Source organism: Nomascus leucogenys, chromosome 16 (genome assembly GCF_006542625.1).
Source record: "Nomascus leucogenys isolate Asia chromosome 16, Asia_NLE_v1, whole genome shotgun sequence".
Classification (NCBI taxonomy): Eukaryota; Metazoa; Chordata; class Mammalia; order Primates; family Hylobatidae; genus Nomascus; species Nomascus leucogenys.
In genome coordinates this window covers 28469524-28485381 of record NC_044396.1, presented here as the reverse complement: position 1 = coordinate 28485381, position 15858 = coordinate 28469524, and positions in this window count along the sequence as shown.

The following is a 15858-nucleotide window of genomic DNA, read 5'->3' as shown; positions in this document are numbered from 1 at the left end:
GGCACATGCCTGTAGTTCCAGCTACTCAGGAGGCTGAGGCATGAGAATCACTTGAAGCCAGGAGACAGAGGTTGCAGTGAGCCAAGATTGTGCCACTGCACTCCAGCCTGGGTGACAGAGCGAGACTCCATCTCAAAAAAAAAAAAAAAAAAAAGAGAGAGAGAAAATTTAAGAAATTTTATAGATTCTGACCAGTTTTTATCATCTCCACTGCCTTCTCTAGTAGCCTTATACTTCCAAGCATGCTTCTATGCCTGTACTCAGCCAGCGATACCATTAAATACATTTTAAATTAAAGCACCCCTCTTCTCTAAACCTTCCATAGGCATCTGATCTTGTTCTGAATAAAAGTCAAATTTCTACAATTTCCTGCAATGTCCTATGGAATCTCCCCACTTCAGCAACTCATTCCTGGTACCTGTCTAATCTTCTGACTTCAACTTTTCTACTACTCTCTTTTTCTCACTTGGTCTGCTCCAGCCACACTTGCCTCCTTGCTATTTCTCAATTTTCCAAACACACTCTCACTTTAGATTGTTTGCACTTTATCTGAGATGCTGTTCTCAAAAGCAGCCTTGTATCTGCCTTCCACAGTTCCTTCAATATTAGACCTAATATCATCACCTTCTCAATGAAGATTTCACTAATCATTCCATTAAAAAGTCTAATGCCTCTGTGACAGGCTGACCTTTCAAGTGGTTTCCATGATTCCCACCTTCTGGTGTTCATGACCTCTGAGTGTGGTAGAGACCTGTGACTTGCTTCTAACCCATAGAAGATAAAAAAGATGATTGGATATCACCCTCATATTTACATCTTGCTAGCAGACTCAGTTCTAGAATCTCTCTTTCCATTATTGACAGTGAAGAAGCAAGCTGTCATAAATGCTACAACACACAATAAAGTTAATTCTGCCAACAACCGACATGAGCTTGGAAGAAGCCTCTTCCCCACTTGAGCCTCAAAATGAGAATGTAGCCTTTGTGGACAACTGGATTGCAGCCTTGTGAGACCCTGAAGCAAAAAACTCAAGCCATGTCTGGGTTCCTGACCCACCAAAACTGTGAGATAGTGAGGGAGCATTATTTTAAGCCATAAAATTTGTGGTAGAATGTTACAGAGCATAGAAAATGAATACTGCCTCTCTGGTATTCTAGAATTTCTGTATTCTAGTAGATTTCTCTATCTACTTAGCATCTTCTTATATATTTACATTTATCTGTTTATTTGCTAAGTCTCCCTCACATGCGTATACAAACACTAGAATGCAAGTTCCATGAGAGTGAAATGTTTATCTACATGGTTAGAAAAGTACCTGCTACAAAATAAGTACTCAAAAAATGTTTTAAAATGAGGATATCAATTATACTTTACTAGCCTAATAAATATTAGTTTGGAATTCACAATCCATTTAGACACCTGCCAACACATACTCCACACATAATATCTAGTTGAACTCCGCCAAATGACATTATTTTTCTTTCGTACTAAATGCATGGTTTGCATGAGCTCTTCCCTTTCGATAAATAGTTTTGACATCATGTACAGCAAGTTCTCACCTAACATGATGGATCAGTACTTGAAATCTGCAACTTTAAACAAAATGACATATAGCAGGTTATCAAATACTGTCATTTTGTTCAACATCTTTTCATTATCATGTTGATTATAAAAAAGGATTTCATTAGACATTTTTTTGCTTAAAGTCACAATTTCCAAGAACCTATTGCCAACATTGAGGATTTACTTTAGAAGCAGCTTTAATTTCTGCTTAAAATAAAACCCATATAAACCACAGCAGGAATATCAGGAAGGCACTAATGATGAGAATTGTTACATACAGACTAGTTTATGGCACAATCTGTGGAATATTTTTCTTTAGAGAATGTTAAAATTAGGGCCGAGTAGATGTTCATCTCTCTAGGACAATATAATTATAGCTCTGCTGGAAGCTATGGCTATTAAGATGTCCCAAGTTCATTCCATCTGTATGATTTTATAATTGGTGATTGAGTAAAAGAAACATGGTGATATTCTCTATTGAAATGATAAAAAAGAGAACACTTCTGCTTTTGCCCTGAATAATTAATAAATTGTTATTCTTTTCATTATTTAAGAACTATTAGTAGCCTAGATAGGTCACCATGTTTTCACTATTGCCCATCGAGGGAAAACATAGATGTTACAATAAAGTGATTTATAAATATTAATGCTTACATATCAATAAGTGTCCCTATTTTCTCCCCAAATTTGCCACATTTATCCTTATATACTGTGTCACACTATCAGATGAAGTTTTATTAATATTGTGGTTTTCATCAAATAAAAGGCCATTCAAAAGGCAGTTGAAGGGACTTCATAACAATAATAAAATATAAGGTTTTCCTGTATTTCCCCCAGGTGGTTGATAAACATTTATCTTTTTTGTTGATTCAATAAATCATTTGTTGAATATAAGCCATGGAGCAGTCAATGTGCTAGTAGCTGGCCACAGACAAATGGACTCAATCGTTGTCCCAGAAATCCTTATGGTAAGTTGAGAAGCAGAATAACAGCAGGGTACCTTGGGCTATGCTGGATAAAATTTTTCTGCTATCCAATGTGAGGACTGCAACAGACCCAAATGAGCGTAAATGAGACAGACCACAGCTTCAGTTCTTCAAAGGTGATTTCCGAGAGGCCCTGTATTTTTATAATAGTTTGATAAGAGTGGACGTCAGTATTAAGATGCGAGACAGAAACTATCTTCTTACCTCCAGATCCACAATGTAGTTGAAGGCAGCTTTCTAATAATAGTGTTGAATTTGTCCAGAATACATTGTGATGCTACAAAGGTGATGGGTACTTAACTTTATGTGTCTACTTTACTAGATAATGGAGTACCCAGATATTTGGCTAAACATTATTTCTGCGTATGTCCCAAATGGTGTTTCTGGAAGGGATTAGCATTTGAATTGGTAGACACAGTAAAGCAAATTTCTCTCCCCAAGGTGGGTGGTCATTATTCACTATATCCGGGGCCTACATAGGACAAAGAGGAGGAAGGGAGAATTTGCTTTGTCTGACTACCAGAGCTGGAACCTTGGTCTTCTGCCCTTGGACTCCTTGTTTTCAGGCCTTTGAACTCAGACTAGAAGTCTCCACTGGCTTTATTCTTTCTCTGCAGTAGATGAGTCTGAAATACCCAGACTGGTCTATAATTACAATCTGTAATTAAATTGGGCTATCTCTTTAAAGCAAATAGTGTATCATCAAGGAAGATATTCTTGAATTACTTCAAGGTCTCCAAAGAAGTTAATCATGAACCATTGAATTACAGTGATGAATTTCATAGGACAAAAACAATATCTTACAAGCAATTTCAGATACAGAAATATCTTCCGCTAGTTTCCTTTCCAAATTTCAACAAGATTCTATGTATTTTAAGTATTAAGAGGTGTTTCTGCCACAGTAGCTGCAAAACTCAATTTACTTCCAAATGCTCAGTGACGTTCCTACCTGAAGTTCATTTAACAGCATTTCTTTTTAAAATATTGAATACCTACAAGATATCAAAAACTATGCAAAACTTTCTGGAGATAAGGATGAGCAAAACAGACTTGTCTCTGAAATAAAGAAACTCAGAAGTGAGACAAATATTTTTATAGAAAGCAGTAAATATTATCATAGAGATAAGTTCAGGGTGTTACAGGTGCATAAAGAAGAATCCTTTAGATTAAACATATATTCTAGCTGCCTGGTACAAAATCAGCAAATACCTTTCTTTCCCAAAATAATTATTAATAACTCTTCTTTCACTCTCAGTAGGTCCCAGTTTATAGAATAAATTACTTGATCATACTATCTAAAATAGCTCCAGGTTGGTAGGGTGGTGAGGAAGGTTGAAGCAAAGAAGGCTACCCTGTAGTTCCACATTTGAGAACTACAAACATTTTAGCACAGTGGAGTTTTAGTATGTGATGTGGGTCACAAGCTCCTTTGAAACAAGAAACAATAGGGTTATGCAGAAGCTAGATCATGAAGGCTGTTGCTAAGAAGTTTGGACTTACGATAAAATTGTGAATGTCGGCTGGGCATGGTGGCTCACACCTGTAATCCCAGCACTTTGGGAGGCCAAGGTGGGCAGATCACTTGAGGCCAGGAGTTCAAAACCAGCCTGGACAACATGGTGAAACCCCGTCTTTACTAAAAATACAAAAATTAGCCGGGTATGGTGGCGCATGCCTGTAATCCCAGCTACTCTGGAGGCTGAGGCAGGAGAATCCCTTGAACCCGGGACGTGGAGGTTGCAGTAAGCCAAAATCACGCCACTGCACTCCAGCCTGGGTGACAGAGTAAGACTCTGCCTCAGAAAAAAAAAAAAAAGAATGTGATATTAATAAAAGCGTTTGAAAGCAAAGTCTTCAAAGAACAGATATACATTATAGAAAAAGGACTATGGCAACCACGTGAAGTATAAATCATGGATCAAAGACAGGGACACCTATTCAATGATAGTTGTAATAGTTCAATCAAGAAATAAGTCTTTAATCTGTGGAAACGGTAATGAAAATAGAAAGTGAGGTAAGGGAATCAAAAAAATATTAGAAAATACAGCCTTCAGGACTTGGGGGTGGAATCAGTATAATGAAGTAATTAGGAAAGGTAAAGACTGTCTCCCAGGTTCCTTGGAGAGCCATTAGGTAAACATTCACTGTGATAGAAAACACAAGGAGAAGAGCAATTGTATTTACTGCTTTTTGGAAGAAGGACAGTGATGAGAAAATATAATGGTGGGGTGAGTATGAGTTATACTTTTAAGTGGCTTTATAGAACAGGCTTATGGGAGGGCTGTGAGCTATGTTTTATTTTCCCTGAGGGAAATACAATATGTATCCGTCTTGTGCAGCAATGTGTCCTTAGTGCCTAACAGAGGGCTTGACAAATAGTGTTGAATAAATTGTTATCAACTGAGTTAATGACTAACTTGGGTTTGTTTTTGTTTTTGTTTTGAGATGGAGTCTCACTCTGTTGCTGAGGCTGGAGTGCAGTGGCGTGATCTTGGCTCACTGCAACTTCCACCTCCCGGTTTCAAGCGATTCTCCTGCCTCAGCCTCCTGAGTAGCTGAGATTATAGGCATGCACCACCATGCGCAGCTAATTTTTTGTATTTTAGTAGAGATGGGGTTTCACCATGTTGGCCAGTCTGGTCTCGAACTCCCTGACCTCAAGTGATCTGCCCACCTCGGCCTCCCAGTAGACTTGGTTTTAAATCCCAATGCAGCTAGATGAAACAAATCAGAGCAAGTTATTCTTATAGGCCTTATTTTTTTTTCACTGAAAATCAGGATACAATAAAATCTGAGTTGCTAAATTATTTGTGTATGTGTGAAAAGCAAGCTATGTATTATATAGAGATGTGCCTTATCAGCTATGAAGTAATTTAGAAGTATCAGAAACCACTATTATTTCCATATTAGTCACAATTCTCTACAGAGACAGAACCAATAGGGTAGGGAGATAGAGGGATAGACAGACATAGATATCTGAGAAAGGATGTATGAGGGGAATAGGCTCACATGATTATGGCGGCTGAGAAGTCTCATGATAGGCTGTCTGCGAATTGGACAAGCAAAGAATTTGTAGCATGGCTCGGTCCAAGACCAAAAGCCTCAGAACTAGGGTGAAACTCAGTCCAGGTCAAAGACCTGAGAACACAGCGGTTGCTGGTGCAAGTCCAGAAGTCCAAAGGCCAGAGAAACTGGAGTTCTGATGTCTAAAAGTAGGGGAAAAGTGTGCCCCAGCTCCAGGAGAGAGAGATCTAGAGACAGCAAATCTGCCTTGGCTTTGCTTTCTTTTTCTCTAGACCCTTGGCCAATTGGGTGGTGCTGGCCCACACTGAATGAGGGTGGATCTTTTTTACTCAGTTGCTGATTCAAATGCCCATCTCTTACAAAAACATTCTAACAGGCATCTACAGAAATAATGCTTTACCAGCTATCGAAGTATCTCTTAATCCAGTCAAGTTGATACCTTAAATTTACCATTAGAATCATATTGTGGGCATTGAAAGATCAAAGCATATAAGTCATCCATTGCTAAACCCAATTATGACATGTCTACCCCATATCACATAAACTCCCAGGACACTTCTCAGCCTCAGTCTTTACCTCCCAATACTGCCAGACTGGTAGAGGAAATCCATTCCCAACAAGCTACACATGTTCTGAAATTCACAAAATCTCAGTGCAAACTACAAGATGACAAACTGCAGTCTTTTCAGATATACATGTACACACTGGAGTATTAGCGTGTGCATCCTATACTTCCATGTTGTTTGACCCAACATGAAATCATACCATTCCACTTTGGGCTCTCTCCCTAACTTGAGAGTTAAAATTAAGTGTCTTACAAATTACAGCTCCTTATCTTACACCTCAAGATTTATTATGTGTTTCTCTTCTCTCCTCCGCCCTTTAGGTCTGTATCTTGCACTATATCCGGGAGTGGATACAGAAGAGTACTCAGTACAGGCCATCTTGGGTTTTTTGCTTTAAGTCACGTCAGCACTTGGTGTGTTAGGAAAGCGATGGCCTTGAAAATTAAACATAGGTGCTCACTGCCTATATTCACACTGTTTAAAGCATGTAAGAATCTTCTAGTTTCAGGGTAAGCTGGCTTTCCACTAAACACTCTGCCTTGACCAGATTCACAAAAAGAGAAATATGTTTGAAAGGTGGGCATAATATTGGAGCCTCACAAAAGAGATGTTAGAGAGGGGCATGATATTGGCTATCATCTGCTCTCAAGTCACCGTCTCTATAAACCCATGATGTACCTCCCTAAGAAAGCTCTACAACAAACCTTGAGTCTCATTTTAAAAGATAACATCAAAAGCCAGATTGAAGGTAAATTAATGGGTCCAGCTCAACAATTTAATTTTTAAAAAAGTGATTGTAGTGGGTTGAAAACTTTTTTTTTTTGTGACACAGAGTCTTGCTCCGTCACCCAGGCTGGAGTGCAGTGGCATGATCTCTGCTCACTCCAACCTCCATCTCCTGGGTTCAAGCTATTCTCCTGTCTCAGCCTCCCAAGTAGCTGGGACCACAGCTGCATGCCACCAAGCCCAGCTAGTTTTTGTATGTTTAGTAGAGATGGGGTTTTGCCATGTTGGTCAGGCTGGTCGTGAACTCCTGACCTCAGGTGATCCACCCATCTCAGCCTCCCAAAGTGTTGGGATTACAGGTGTGAGCAACCATGCCCAGCTGAAAACTCTGAATTAATAAAAAAACATAATTTCTTCATAGTACTCATAGTAGGAAAAGCCAGAAAAATTTTACCGTTTGAGGTGGTTATTATAAAACATCCTATGGCTCACACCTGTAATCCCAGCACTTTGGGAGGCTGAAGCGGGCAGATCACCTGAGGTCAGGAGTTCAAGACCAGCCTGACCAACATGGAGAAACCACGTCTCTACTAAAAATACAAAAAAGCTAGCCAGGTGTGGTGGTGCATGCCTATAATCCCAGCTACTCGGGAGGTTGAGGCAGGAGAATCACTTGAACCCAGGAGGCGGAGGTTGCAGTGAGCCAAGAGAGCACCATTGCACCCGAGCCTGGGCAAAAAGAATGAAACCTCCATCTCAAAATAAATAAATAAATAAACTGGTAAATGAAGGAAAAGAAAGCATTTACCTTTGTTGACCTTTGTTGATGTATAGCAACCAAACAGCTCCAGTTAATCAGGAAAGCTCTTCTTTACAAAAGGAAAAGCCAATATAATAGTGCAGAGGCAATGGCAGAGCTAAAAGATCATAACTCTGCAAACTTTATGAAAATTAGACACACACAAGAATTATCAATTGGTGTTAAAAAAAAATTTGGAGGGTATGGTTGAGAACGAACCAGACATGTGTTTACTTGCACTCCAGCTACCCCATGGATTTCTAGACTCAAGGGGAAAATTGACTGGGTATTGAATGAGTCATTTTGTCATCATTGTATCCTGGAGTCAATCTTAGTATCACTAATGGTGGGCCTAGCAAATAGTAAAGTGTCTCCTGATATAACACAATATGCAGTATACGATGTCCTCAGGAAGTATTCCATCCAATTTGCCTAGTATTAGGCCTGTCTACATTTTCCAATTAACAGGAAATACAGGAATAGAAGGATAAGCCAAGCCTGAGAGGGAAGAAGCAACAAAACCTGTACTGCTATATACAATAGCCGCAAGCCACGGATGGTGGCTATTTTAATTCAAATTTAACTTAAATTTGAATCTGAATTGATTAAAATTAAATTAATGACACCAGGCAGGTTTCAAGTACTCAATAGCCACATGTGAAAAGTGGCTACCTTTGATGGTTAATTTTAGTGTCAACTGGATTAGGGAATACCTAGAAGCCTGGTGAAGAATTATATTTGGATGTGTCTGTGAGGGTGTTTCTAGAGGAGTTTGCTGTGTGAATCTGGCCAGACTAGGTGGGGAAGATCCATCCTCAGTGTAGATGGGCACCTTCCAATTGGCCAGGGGCTCGGAGAGAACAAAAATAGGAAAGGCAAATTTCTCTATCTCCTAGACTTGGAATACATTTGTCCTCTTCTGTTCTTGGGGATCAAAACTCCAGGCTCCCTGGCCTTTGAACTCCAGGACTTAACACCAGTGCTCCCCAAGGTTTTCAGGCCTTTGGTCTCAAACTAAGAGTTACATTATCAACTTCCCTGGTTTTGAAGCCTTTGGACTTGGACTGGCCTCCCAGGGTACCCAGCTTGAAGATGGCTTGTGATGGGACATCTCAGCCTCCTTAATCCCGTAAGCCAATTCCACCAATAAATCCACTCTCATGTATCTATATATGTATCCTGTTAGTTCTGTCTTTCAGGAGAACTCTGAATAATATGTTACCTTACTGGTTTTTTAAATATATTATACTTTAAGTTTTAGGGTACATGTGCACAACGTGCAGGTTAGTTACATATGTATACATGTGCCATGTTGGTGTGCTGCACCCAGTAACTCATCATTTAACATTAGGTATATCTCCTAATGCTATCCCTCCCCACTTCCCCCACCCTACAACATGCCCCAGTGTGTGATGTTCCCCTTCTTGTGTCCATGTGTTCTCATTGTTCAATTCCCACCTATGAGTGAGAACATGCGGTGTTTGGTTTTTTGTCCTTGCGATAGTTTGCTGAGAATGATGGTTTCCAGATTCATCCATGTTCCTACAAAGGACATGAACTCATCATTTTTTACGGCTACATAGTATTCCATGATGTGTATATGCCACATTTTCTTAATCCAGTCTATCGTGTTGGACATTTAGGTTGGTTCCAAGTCTTTGCTATTGTGAATAGTGCCGCTATAAACATACATGTGCATGTGTCTTTATAGCAGCATGATTTATAATCCTTTGGGTATATACCCAGTAATGGGATGGCTGGATCAAATGGTATTTCTAGTTCTAGATCCCTGAGGAATCGCCACACTGACTTCCACAATGGTTGAACTGGTTTACAGTCCCACCAACAGTGTAAAAGTGTTCCTATTTCTCCACATCCTCTCTAGCACCTGTTGTTTCCTGACTTTTTAATGATCGCCATTATGAGAAAAAAACAAACAACCCCATCAAAAAGTGGGTGAAGGATATGAACAGACACTTCTCAAAAGAAGACATTTATGCAGCCAAAAGACACATGAAAAAATGCTCATCATCACTGGCCATCAGAGAAATGCAAATTAAAACCACAATGAGATACCATCTCATACCTTATTCTTTAGCATAGATATGAAATTTTTCTATCATCATAGAAAATTCTGTTGAACAACCCCAAAAAAGACAAATTAAGAAGTTAGGGCCTTCTGCAGGATATCTAAGTAGATTTAGTCAACAAGTCAGTGTCTTAGGAAAACATTATACTAGATTTTAAAACCTCAAGTGGCATAACAAACAGATTATATCAAGTTTGCCTTAAAAAATTATTTTGGGAGAAATAAAATTATTTCTGGGGAAATTTATTTAAGGACTGGATATAGATAAGATAAAAATTTATTAATATGGAAAGGTAAATAAAATGTTAATAGTAATCTCAGGTCAGTGAGAATATGGTGTTTTTCTTTTCTTTTTGTTGTTTTTATATATTTTCCAAATTCCCTACAATGTACATTTGATTCATTCTATTGTACAAACTTTAAAAAAAAAATTATTCTAGATGACGGGTGCAGCAAACCACCATGGCACATGTATACCTATGTAACAGACCTGCACGTTCTGCACGTGTATCCCAGAACTAAAAGTAAAATTTAAAAAAAGGTTAGAATATTACATTTGAAAAACATAAATAAAATAAAATAATGCATATACATTGCTTTAGACATAATGCCATTGCATACTCAATAGACTACACTATAGTGTAAGCATAACTTTTACATGTACTGGGAAACCAAAAATTAATGTGATTCACTCTATTGTAATATTTGCTTTATTGCAGTGGTAGAATCAGACTTGCAATATCGTCAACATATGCCTATATATGATAAAGGTTGTATATCAAAGTAGCGTGTAAAACAGGCACTATTCAATGAATTGGATTGGGACAACTGAGTTGCCATGTGATATAGAATAAAAGTAGAAACATACAAAAGTAAATCATTCTGGTTGCAATTTTTTGAGCAGTTTTAGGTTTACACAAAAATTAAGTGGATAGTATAAACATTTTTCCATGTATCTATTGGCTCTACACATGCATAGCCACCCCCACTGTCAACATCTGAGCCAGGAGTACATCTACTACAAATGATGAACCTACATGGACACATTATTAGCACTAGAGGTCCATAGTTTACATTAGCTTTCACTCTTGGTATTGTACATTCTATAGGTTAGGACAAATGTATAATGACATGTATCCACCATTGTAGTATCATACAATATAGTTACACTGCCCTAAAAATCCTCTGTGCTCCACCTAATCATCCCTCTCTTCCCTGAAACCCTAGAAACCACTGATCTTTTTACTGTCCCCATAGTTTTGCCTTTTCCAGAACATCACATGGTTGGAATCACACAGTATGGAGCCTTTCAGGTTGGCTTCTTTCATGTAGCAATATGCATTTACTGTTCCACTATGTCTTTTCATGCCTTTGTAGCTCATTTCTTTTTATCACTGAACAATATTCCAATGTCTGGTGGTATTCACAGTTTATTTACTCAATAACCTACTGAATGTCATTTTGGTTGCTTTCAGATTTTGGCAATTATGAATAAAACTGCTGTGCACATCTGTGTGCAGCTTTTTGTGCAGACATAGGTTTCCAACTTCTTTGAGTAAATAACAAGGAGTGCAATTGTAAGATCATACAGTAAGAGTATGTTTAGTTTTGTAAAAAACTTTCAATTTCCTTTCAAAGTGATTGTATCATTATGCAGCATTCCCACCAGCAATGAATGAGAATTCCTTTTGCTCAACATCCTTGCCAGCATTTGGTGTTGTCAGGGTTTTGGATTTTTGCCGCCATAATAGATGTATGGTGGTATCTCACTGTTGTTTTAATTTGCATTTCCCTCTTGACATACTACGATGTGAAGCACCTTTTCATATGCTTACTTGCAATCTATGTATCTTCTTTGGTGAAGCATTTTTAATTTTTTTAAAGTTGCTTTGCTCACCTGCCAAGAAGAAATTTCAATGGCTACTCGACCTAGGTGAACCCTGGCTACATTACTTGTAGTAAAGAAGAGGAACACTTTGGGCAGCTCTGGGTAGTCAGGGTCAAAATCCACAGCAGGGTAGGGATGCAAAAGTTTGGAACATGGTGATAAAGTGAAGCAGGCTTAAGACATATGTTAGAAAACAAAACCTAAGGATCAGTGATAAATCAATCAAATGGAGTGACTATAGTCAATAATAATTTAATTGTACATTTTAAAATTTCTGAAAGAATATAATTAGATTGTTGGTAACACAAAGGATAGATGCTTGAGGTGATGAATACCCCATTTACCCTGATATGATTATTACACAGTGTATCCCTGTATCAAAATATCTCATATACCACATAAATATATATACCTATATGTACCCACAAAACTTAAACATAGAAAAGACTGCAGCAAATAGTGAAAGCCAAACAAACATAGTGACAGTTATTAGAGGTAGCCAATGGTTAGTTCTATAGAAATATTCAGAATAGATATGCTTCCCTTCCGTTATTCCTCTTGCTAGAATATCAATTACCATACAGATGTCCAATTCAGTGTTCCAACCTTGGAGAGCATCCTTATCTCTCTGTTTTGACCTTGAACTCTGAATTTTTCTAAATTGCTTTTCAATTAAATTACTTTTTTATCCACACAACATAGGTGGGTTCGATTGGTTGGCAGGTGATAGTTCAATGACCACGAACAGGGAGGATATAATAATAAGATTTTTATTACTTGCAGCAAACAAGGAGGACAACGAGGACACTTTCCCAAAGGAAAGCATCCCCTAATAAGGGTGAAAACATGGCTTTTATTGGACTGATGTGCTGCATCATTGCATGTAGAGGTGGAGAAAAGGCGGCACAGGCGTGGTCGCCAATCATACTTCTACATACCTTGTGTGTATAGTAAGTAGCGAATAAGCTCCTCCCTGGGGATGGATTTTTAGTATGAGAAGAGTTCGCTAAAGCTCATCTCCAACTAAAGCATCTCTGGATCCAAATTTTTTTTTTTTTTCCTGAGGCTAAGGCTCTTCCTGGAACTTATTGCAACAATAAGAACTCAAGGTAAGGCAAGTGAGTACTTTTTCACAGTGCTTACCTAAAAACCCGGGGACCCTAAAGTACTCTTTCTCTAGTGAGAAATTTGTTCTTGAGTGAGTGTTTGCTCCCATCCTCATTCTGCATTTTCAAGGACACCAGAGGATTTGTCTAAACACTTACCTATTTTTGTTGCTGCTATAGATCCTGTTTTCTCAGTACAGCCACAGATGTACATTTTAGTTATCAGTTATTGTCAAGGTCATTTTAGGAAACTCAGACTCATCAGCCCTTCCCTAAGATATTTCCCAACGAATTCTATCACCAGCACCTAACTGCAGTGTGGCACACACCCTTAGCTGCCTATCAAAATCCCTTATTACCTCCTTCCTATAAAAACTTTGATTTTTGGAGTCACAATGTACTCATTTAAAAGAAGGCTATGTTCATTTAAAGGAATCCACCTGCCCAGACTCCCTTGCCTTCTGCAATGTCTACGTGATCCAGTTTGGTATGAAGCAAGGTAAGCAACAGTGGCTGGGCTGGACTTCCAGAAAGCCTATTAAAAGGCCTGTCCCTTCAGTCTTTCTCCCTTCACCTTTCTGTGGGCCTGGATAGCTCGCCATCTTTGTAAGCAGGAAGATGAAAGCCAGAGACTAAGGATGGTGGAGTGGAAAGACAGTGGGTTCCTGGGGCAGGGAGGGTTTTCTGCTACTGCTGCAACTGGGGTTGCCTCCTTTTGGACTCCTCATTATGTTGTTCTTATTTGCCACTTTTCTTGACATGCAAACCAAGGCAATTTTGACTGATACACAGAGAAAGCAAAAAAGCATCTCACAAGCTGTTTTCAAATCTGATTATTACTATTTAGTAACGTGGGCTTTGGCTGGAACTATGGTAGTTGAGAGCTCATTTGTGTTCAGTGTGATTGTGAAGATTGTCTGATGTAGAAAGCAGAAATTCATATTTCTAACATTTATGCTGTTTATCTAGAATCTCACAGAAATATAAAACCAGGTGAGTCAGTATTCAAATAGGAAGATAAAATATGTTCCTCTCCTAAGTCAAAATCAAGAATGTAGTACAATTGTAAAAAATAAGAAGACTAATGTGACATTTTGTTTTTTCCTAATTACCAAATCAGAGTAAAATCACAAACCTGATAAAATGAAATTCAATTCTTACTCTGAAAGATCCATCTGAGTCTCTAGTCTAGGATAGCATTAATATTATCTTAATTAAGCTTTCTAATGCTCACTTAGCTACTGATAATGAAACAAAGAGTAGCATCCATTCCCCTGTCTAAATAAAATTTGAAATGCACATTAAAGAAGACTGTGTTCTAGTCTTACTGAATTATTTCAGAATCCTAGACACTGGAAAGGCTTTCGACCCCCCTGAAAATATTGCCTCTGTGCTCTATACCATATATAAATACAAATCAATATAAAGTAGATGGTATAGGTATTCTTTATGTCTTTAAAGAAAATGACTTCAAAAAGCTTGTAGGTGTATTTCTGTGTATTTCTATTTATACAAAAGATGGAAATGTGTTTACCTATTTAGTTGCATTTACAACTGAATTGAATTTCTAATTGTTGGTAAGTGGCAGCTGATTTATAAATCACTGTACTGTATTAAAGAGTCTTATCAATGTCTCTGCATCACCAATGCATTACGCATGCTGGCCTTTTGTACCAAATCTTTCATAGATGTGACCTGAATACCTTACAGATTCCCCTTTCTACATTTGCTGTTATAGCAGTTAAATTTGAACGATAAAATACACTCCCTTTTACCATCCAGCTCTGCATAAAGTTTGACACTTTTACATTACAATGATGAGCCTCTAAGCAATAAAGATATGGAGGTGGTAGAAGGATACTAAAATAGTCTCTTTCCTCTAGAAAAATTTTAATGTAAGCAGGGATACAATAAAATTAGAAATACAATTTCCTACAGCTATGTTTCCCGCACCACACACAAATCTCCAAATTATTAATGATTCCGGGGCAGACTTCATGTTTCTGCTTTAAAGTTTCAAATGCAATGGCATGAAGCACCTTCAAACCTTAGTGAAAGAATCCTGCCACGGTCCCACATCTACCTGAGTTGGCCAGAAAGTAACATTTTTGAAACTAACTTACAACAATAAAAACTGAGATACATCTAGGGAATTGAAGAGCTGTTTTTGAACGGGTAAGCTATGGGTGATATGGAGGACATGCTGCTACAACCTTGGACAGGGAGGGGACAGCAAGTGTAGCTAGGAGAGAATAAATAAGACAAAAGCTGATCTAACTCTGCTCTTACCTTTCCCCTGTGGCTGTCATGGGACATCACTGTCGGCCTCTCACTGAGAAAATCTGCAGCAAAGTCCCATAATGCACACTCTGTGGGACTAATCAACTTTCTCCATTCACTCCTTACCCTTCTGAATCCTATGCTCTGGTGAATTTCTGTTGTGGACTGCAGCTTCCAAATGGGGGAGGGGAAACTTCTGCCTATTAAGCAAAAATAAAAAATTGACCTGGGCAGATATTTTGTGCAGTGGTATCAAATAGGCATATTTCTTATATTATTTCTTTTTACAATATAGGAAATGGTACAACCCTTTCCCAAGTAAAAATGTTTTGAGGTATTGGCTTATATATTTTTTCAACAATAAAAATTATGGTGAAGTTTAGATATCTGTCCTCTCCAAGTTTCATGTTGAAATTTAATCCCCAATATTGGAGATGGGGTACAATGGGGGGCTTGGGGGTCATGGTAGCAGATTTTACATGAACAGATTGATGCTATCCTTGCAGTAATAAGTGAGTTCTTCCTCTATTAGTTCCCACAAAAACTGATTGTTAAAAAGAGCCTAGAATCTCCCTCCCCTCTCTTGCCATGTCACCCACCAACTCCCCTTAGCTTTCTGCCATTAGTGGAAGCTTCCTGAGGTCCTCACCAGAAATTGATGCTGGCACCATGCTTTTTGTATAGTCTGCAGACCGTTAACCAAATAAACCTCTTTTCTTTATAAATTACCCAGCCTCAGGTATTGCTTTACAGCAACCCTAACAGACTAGGACAAAAAATTGGCATGGAGGAGTGGGGCATTGCTATAAAGCTAGCTGACTGTGAAAACGG